We start from the raw sequence: 7,181 nt of genomic DNA on the forward strand, positions 1-7,181 counted from the left end.
GTTATGCATCAGAGAGTTGGACAATGACCAGGGAGGATAGAAGGAGAATTGATGCCTTTGAGCTGTGGTGCTGGAGAAGAGTATTGAGAGTACTATGGACAGCTAGGAAAATAAACAGATTCATCCCAGAAAGGGTTAATCCGGGTGGCTCCTTGGAGGCAAGGAATCTGAGGCTCCATCTAACATACTTTGGACATGAAAGGAGAGACCGGTCCTTGGAGAAGGACATCGTGCTTGGGAGGGTGGAGGGACAGTGCAGGAGGGGAAGGCCCTTTATGAGGTGGATTGATTCAGTGACTGGGGTAATCAGGATGGGTGTATCTGAAACGGTGCTATTGGCACAGGATAGAGCAGAGTTTAGGGCTGTTTTACATAGAGTCGCTATGAGTCGCAAGGGACTCTGACACATAACAACAACAACAACAATGGTATATAATGAGATACAGAAGTCATTAGACCTTTTCTTTAAAAGTACCAAATAAAGTAGTGCGAAACCTCCCAAAACACTGTGTGAAACTTCTCAAACCAAGCTGTACCCCTTCCCTAGGGCTGGAGGATGAAACAATTCTTTTACTATGCTGCAGTGCAACAGAAGAAGATGACAAGTAAATTCAAGGCTAAGCCAAGTTGATTTTTAAATTTTTTTTAATATTTAAATGCTATGTCCTCATCTACAAATGAGATTTAAAAATACGTGTTCTTAAAAAATAAAAGTTAAAAAACACATGTTCTACCTATATCACAGGAATGCCATGAGGATTCAACCAATATCTGTAAAACATATGTTTTGTGTATTCTGTAGTCTGGGACAGAAATATCACAACCCTAAGACAGGAATTCTGGGACAACGACACTAGCAAGCAAGTGCACTATAATATTTAGATATTCTGGATTTAGAATTCTTTCTAAATCTTGGAATCATAGAACAAAGTCAACACCCCATGGTAGCATTTGCAATAAAACTCCATGACTAATTTAACGATAAAATTAAGTGACAAAGCAACAAAATTCAAAGGGCAAATGAGGGTAATCAAACCACCAATAGCTACAATATCAATTTCCATTTGCATTTTTTTTTAAAAAAAAAAGAAGGATAAATGAGCATTTGATTAACAGAAGAACAGAAGACCTGCCAAACACACTGCAGAAATTTACTAGAAAGAGCTGCCGGTCAATGTGACAACAAAAACTAATACTAAAACAAGTGTTGACTACTTAAATAGTAGAAGAATGAAAAAGCACACAAAATAAAATTGAAAGGGCAGGAGAAGTCTGATTTCTACAAAGTCTCTTAATGAACTCAGGAAAACCTAAGGCAGGGCTTCACACTGAGGAGAAACAAGCAATGATAAAAATAGAATAAACAGAGACAAAAGAGATGAAGAAAAGAGAAAGTCAAGATAAAAGTAAGGAAAGAGATCAGAGACAGGAAATCTGACAGCACCTTATTTTACACAAACAACATGCACTTACTACATTTGTATGCCAAATCACTCCTTCCCCTTGGGACATATTCCTATAAATGAATCATGTTAACTTTAAAAAAACATCAATATGAAAAAAGGGGAGGAAAATCCCCAAACCTGGAAGAAGAGATTGCCAAACACACAAAATGTGTGTTATTGCTATAAAACCATGATAAGTTATTATTTTAGTTAATATTGCATGGAAAACACAGAAGAGGGAGCTTTGTGAAGTTTGAAAAGATACCTGAATTAAAGTTGCTTCTTAAAATTCAAGAACATTTGAGGTCAATCTCATACCAAGTTATATAATCAGAAAAAAGGATAAAGATAATAATAATGAAAGGAAGCCATAAAAACTCCAAAATAAAAAACTAGATAAAGAAGTGTAATATATCTCTTTCAAAATGTGCTGAAAGATATTATAAAATAATAAATGAAAAAATTACACATCTGACTTAGAAAAGCTTAAAAATGAACTAACAGAGCTTGGGAATGATTTAATAATAACTGGAAAGACTATTTTAGAAATAAAAATTAGGCTAAAAGAGACAGTAGAGTGAATAAACACAGTAATGCCATAAGGGAAAAATGGGATATAAAATGAAACAAAAAAAATTAAGTAAAAAAAATAATGAAGTTTTGTCATCTTTGTCTCTAAGGAGCATTCCAGTTGCAATTTTTCCAAGATATATATGTTTGTTCCTTTGGCAGTCCATGGGATATTCAGAACTTTTCTTCAAGCTCAAAAACATTCATTCTTCTGTCATCCTTATTCATTGTGCAGCTCTCAGATGCCTAGCAAATGATTGGAAATACCATGGCCTGAATCAGATGCTCCTTAGTCTTCAAATTAACACCATTGCTCCTCAGTAATTTGAGACAGTCCCTAATTGCAGACTTCCCCAGTGCAATACATGTTCTGATGTCCTGACTACTGGTACCAAGTATGTTGAATGTAAATCCAAGTAAGATGAATTAATTGACAGTTTCTATCTTTTCCCCATCTGCCATGGCATTGCCTATCATTCCAGTGGTAGGAACTTTTGTTTCCTTGATGTTTAGATGCAATTCATATTGAAAGCCACTCCTTGATCTTCTGCAATCAGTGCTTCAACTCTTCCTTCAACAAGCAAGGCTGTGTCATCTGCATAATGCAGATAAAATCCTGGAAATACCAGTATATAAGTGTGTACGTCCTTGGAGGCAAAGATAGTGAAGCTTCATCTCAGATATTTTGGGCATGTTGTTAGGAAGAGCTGGTCTTTGGAGAAAGATCTCATACTTGTGAAGGTGGGTGGATGGTCAGTGAAAGAGATGAACTTTAACAGTGACTGTATATAAGAAATTATGAGAATGGCACAAGATCTAAGACAGGGTATAAATCCAATGTTCAAGGGTCACTCCAAGTTATAGTTGACTTAATAGCAACTAACAACAATATGTATGTGTGTATAAGGAGAGATTTCTAAATTATACACACATACATATATATTTTTGTTGTTGTTGTTGCCATTGAATCAAGCACAACACATAGCGACACCATGAACAAAAGACCTGAAGTCTTTCTATAACTATCGTCACTTCTCAAAGTTCATAAAATTTCCAGAGGCCTATTTAGGAAATGGATGTCACCCCTGCTTCCAATTATATATAAATATAATTCCAATTTGGAGGCTCATGTGTGAAGATGTTGGATTCTGGAAGGTGGGTTCTCTTGTTTTGGTTGAGGGGGAGTATGAACTGTTTGGTTCTTTTGTATTTCATTCACAAATGTGTGTGAACTAATTGGATTTGCTTGATTTAGCTAACAGTGAACTGTGAGCTGGAAGTCTCTTGATTAGAGTCAATTAGGACCTGGTGGGCTAGCCTTTGCATTTAAAAGTCAGTTGAGCCCTCAGACCTGCAGCCCTAGTGCCTGTTGTTCATTGTGTTTGGAATGAACATTCTTCTAAGTGGTACAGCACTGGCCTGTTAATTTGCTGCACTAAGGTAACTTGGGGTTGCTGTGATGCTGAATGCTGTGCCACTGGTGTGTCAAATGCCATAATGGTTACACATGGTGGACAGTGTTTGGTGGAGCTCCCAGATTAAGACAGGCTTGGAAACAGGCATGGCATACACTTCCTAAAGAACATGCTTCTGGAAACTATATAAACTTAGAGAAAATATGATAGTTATAGAACAGGGTTTGGGTCTTTTGTTTATGAAATCACTATTAGTCATGCTTGACCCAACAGCACTTAACAACAATAACAACAACAACATATATAAATATAATATGCATGACTATCTGTAACCCTGCCCCTATCTTTACCATTTAGAAAGGCTTGATGACACCCATTATAGCTATAGCAATGATTATTTCTAGCACCAAATTGCAATCTTAAAACACCATCAGTCAGCAGTAACCACATGCATTGTCAGCAGCCAGCGCATGCATCACCAGCAGCCATGGAACTGTTCCAGTCAATTAAAAAGGTATTTTGGGGGGGAAAACTGCTGTCTAATTTGACCACATGGGATCCCTTAAACTCAAGCAACAGGGAGGACTGGGCACCTCAATGAAGGTGAGAAGTCACTTGCAAAAGGGAACAACAGACTTCCTCCTCTGTCATTAAGGTACCTTGGCGTTGGGGTGGGGGAACTGCTGTCAGGCCTAAGGCCTACACAAATATATAGGTGTTTCAAAAAACATTGCCATACCCTAAGTAATTTTATAGTTACAACACTCTAATATCAACTAAGAAAAACTTCTATGATGTCAAGAAAGCGGCAATACACACCAGCCACTATGAATAAACAAAATAACACTTCACCTTAAAAAGCAGACCCAATGAATACCACAGAGAGAGAACCAGAAGAAATAGGTTGACGTAGAGTTATTTTCTCACCTACAGAAAAAGATACAAACGTGGGAAGAAACAATGTACATCAATAAGAGAGCAAATATCTCAGAGACAACAGTCCAGAAGAAATTTATTGATGAGGAGAAACTTGAACAGCTATGGACAAAAATACAAAAGAAGGAATAAAATATGGATAGAGGTACGAGAACTTAAAAAATTATCACAAGACAGAGAGGTGACAGCCAACACAGTATTGGAAATAACATAAAAACATGAAAATGCAATCCAGAATATTAAGACCAAAATGATAGAAATGTACAGCATGCTGGTAGGACAAAAAAGTAGAACTGAAGAGATGAAACAGTCAGTGAGCTGGAAGACAAGAGCTTCAGTAGAAACATATTAGAAGAAAAATCAGCGATGATATGTAAAGAAAATGAATAAAACATTAGAATCATGTGGGATGACATCAAATGGAATAACATATATATAAATGTAATTCTAGAACATGGGAGTGACAGGAAAATCAGTGAGAAGATTGTGAAAGAAGTACTAGAAGAAAACTTGCTAGATATTTTGAAGAATGGGGAAATACACATTCAGGAAGCACAAAGAATGCCAAATATACTCAAGCCAAAAAGAAAAACATCAAGACATATCATAGTCAAATTCTCCAAATTAAAAGATAAGGATAGAATTCTAAAAACCTCGCAAGAAAAAAGAAAGTTACCTGCAAAGGGGAAACAATTAGATTAAGTTCTGATTTCTCAGCAGAAACCATGCGAGCTAGAATGCAATGGGATGATAGAAGGCAATGGGAAAGATAGCAATTGCCAGTTTGGGATCCTATATACAACAAAGCTCTCCATTGAATATGAAGGGGAAATTAGATTCTTTGCAGAAAAGAAGGACGTTAAGGAACTTGTGAAAACAAGACCAAAACTACAAGAAATTTTAAATGAAGTCCTGCACATGGAGATGCCAAAAGAAAGTGCATGGAACATAGTAACCAGAAAGAACAGAAATAGAAACACAGCAAGATGGAAAAAATAAAACCTGGACTGACAATAATCACACCTTATGTGATTAAATGCACTAATTAAGAGAAAAACAGTAGCAGAATGGATTAAAAAAAAAATCAACGAAGCTCATCACTATGTCTCCTACAAGAAACACATTTTAAAAAGGAAGAGAAAGACAGACTCAAAACCAAAGGCTGGGGAAAACTATACTAAGCAAAGAGTGACCTCAAAATAGCATGAGTGGCAATGCTAATCTTTGCTAAAATAGATCTCAGAATGAAAACCACCATCAAAGATAAGGAATGGCATTACATACTAATTAAAGGCATGATAGATTAAGAGGACATAACCTTGGTCGACATTTATGTACCAAATGATAGACCTACAAAATACATAAAACAATGGTCAACAGAATTGAAGGGAGAAATAGACTGCACCACAATAGTGGTAGGATCTTTCAACACACCACTATCATGAAAGATTAGGTAAGCTCAAAAGAAACTCAACAAAGATGCCGGAGATCTAAACTATACAATCAGCCAACTTGACTCTGTGGATGTATTCAGGGTACTGCACCCAACTGAAACTAAATTCACATTTTTTTCTCAAGTGCACACGGTACACTCTCCAGATTCAATCATATATTAGGACACAAAGCAAGCCTCAACAAATTTTTTTTAAAAACACATTAAAATAATGCAATGTATTTTCTCAGACCTCAATGGCAGAAAACTAGAAATTAACCACAGGAGGATAAAGCTTACAAAACAACCCATGTGGAAACTAAATAACTCTGCTAGAACATGATTGAGTTATAAAAGAAATTAAGGATGAAATAAAAAATTATCTTGAAACAAATTATAACAAAAATAAAGCTTATCAAAACCTCTGGGACACAGCTAAAGCAGTCCTCGGGGGCATATTCATAGGAATATGCACACACATTAAAATGGAAGAAAGAAGAAGAATCAATGATATAACTTAATACCTTCAACAAATAGAAAAAGAACAACAATCTAATCCTACAACCTCTAGAAGAAAAGGAATTAAAGGACAAGAACTGAAATCAATGAGATAGAGGGGAAAAAAATTGAAACCATCAATAAGACCATGAACTAATTTTTCAAAGTGGTCAAGAAAATTGACAAACCACTGGCAAATTTAACAAAAGAGAAAAAAGAAGACACAGATAACTCAATTAAGAAATGATAGAGGTGACTCATAACAGAACCAGAGGAAATGAAATTGATAATACCAGAATATTAAAAAAGCTATACTTTGATAAATTCAAAAACCTAGAGGAAATAGACAAATTCCTTGAAATGCAACCCCTACCCAGATTAACAAAGACAGATATAGAACACTTGAACAGACCCATCATAAAAGAAATTGAACAGGTCATAAAAAGACTTCCCATAAGAAAAGTCCTGGACCAGATTGCTTCACAGCTGAATTCTACCAAACATTCAGAGAGATTCTATAACCAATTCTACTTAAATTATTTTTAAAAATTAAAAAAGAAAGAACATTTCCAGAACATTCCCTAATACCCAAACCAGGCAAAAATATTACCAAGAAAGAAAACTACAGACAATATCTCTCATGAATATAGATGCAAAAATCCTTAACAAAATCCTAGCCAATAGAATCCAAAAACACATTAAAAAGTAACTCACCATGACCAAGTAGGATTCATAACAGACATGGAAGAATGGTTCAACATATATAAAATTCGTTTTTCAAGGAGATTGAAAGAGAAATTGTCAAATTTGTTTGGAAAGGAAAGAGACCCCGAATAAGCAAAACACTTCTGAGAAACAATGAGGTGGGAGGCATAGCACTCCCTG

Source organism: Elephantulus edwardii, unplaced genomic scaffold (genome assembly GCF_000299155.1).
Source record: "Elephantulus edwardii isolate Elephantulus edwardi_28Jun2011 unplaced genomic scaffold, EleEdw1.0 scaffold00042, whole genome shotgun sequence".
Taxonomy (NCBI): Eukaryota; Metazoa; Chordata; class Mammalia; order Macroscelidea; family Macroscelididae; genus Elephantulus; species Elephantulus edwardii.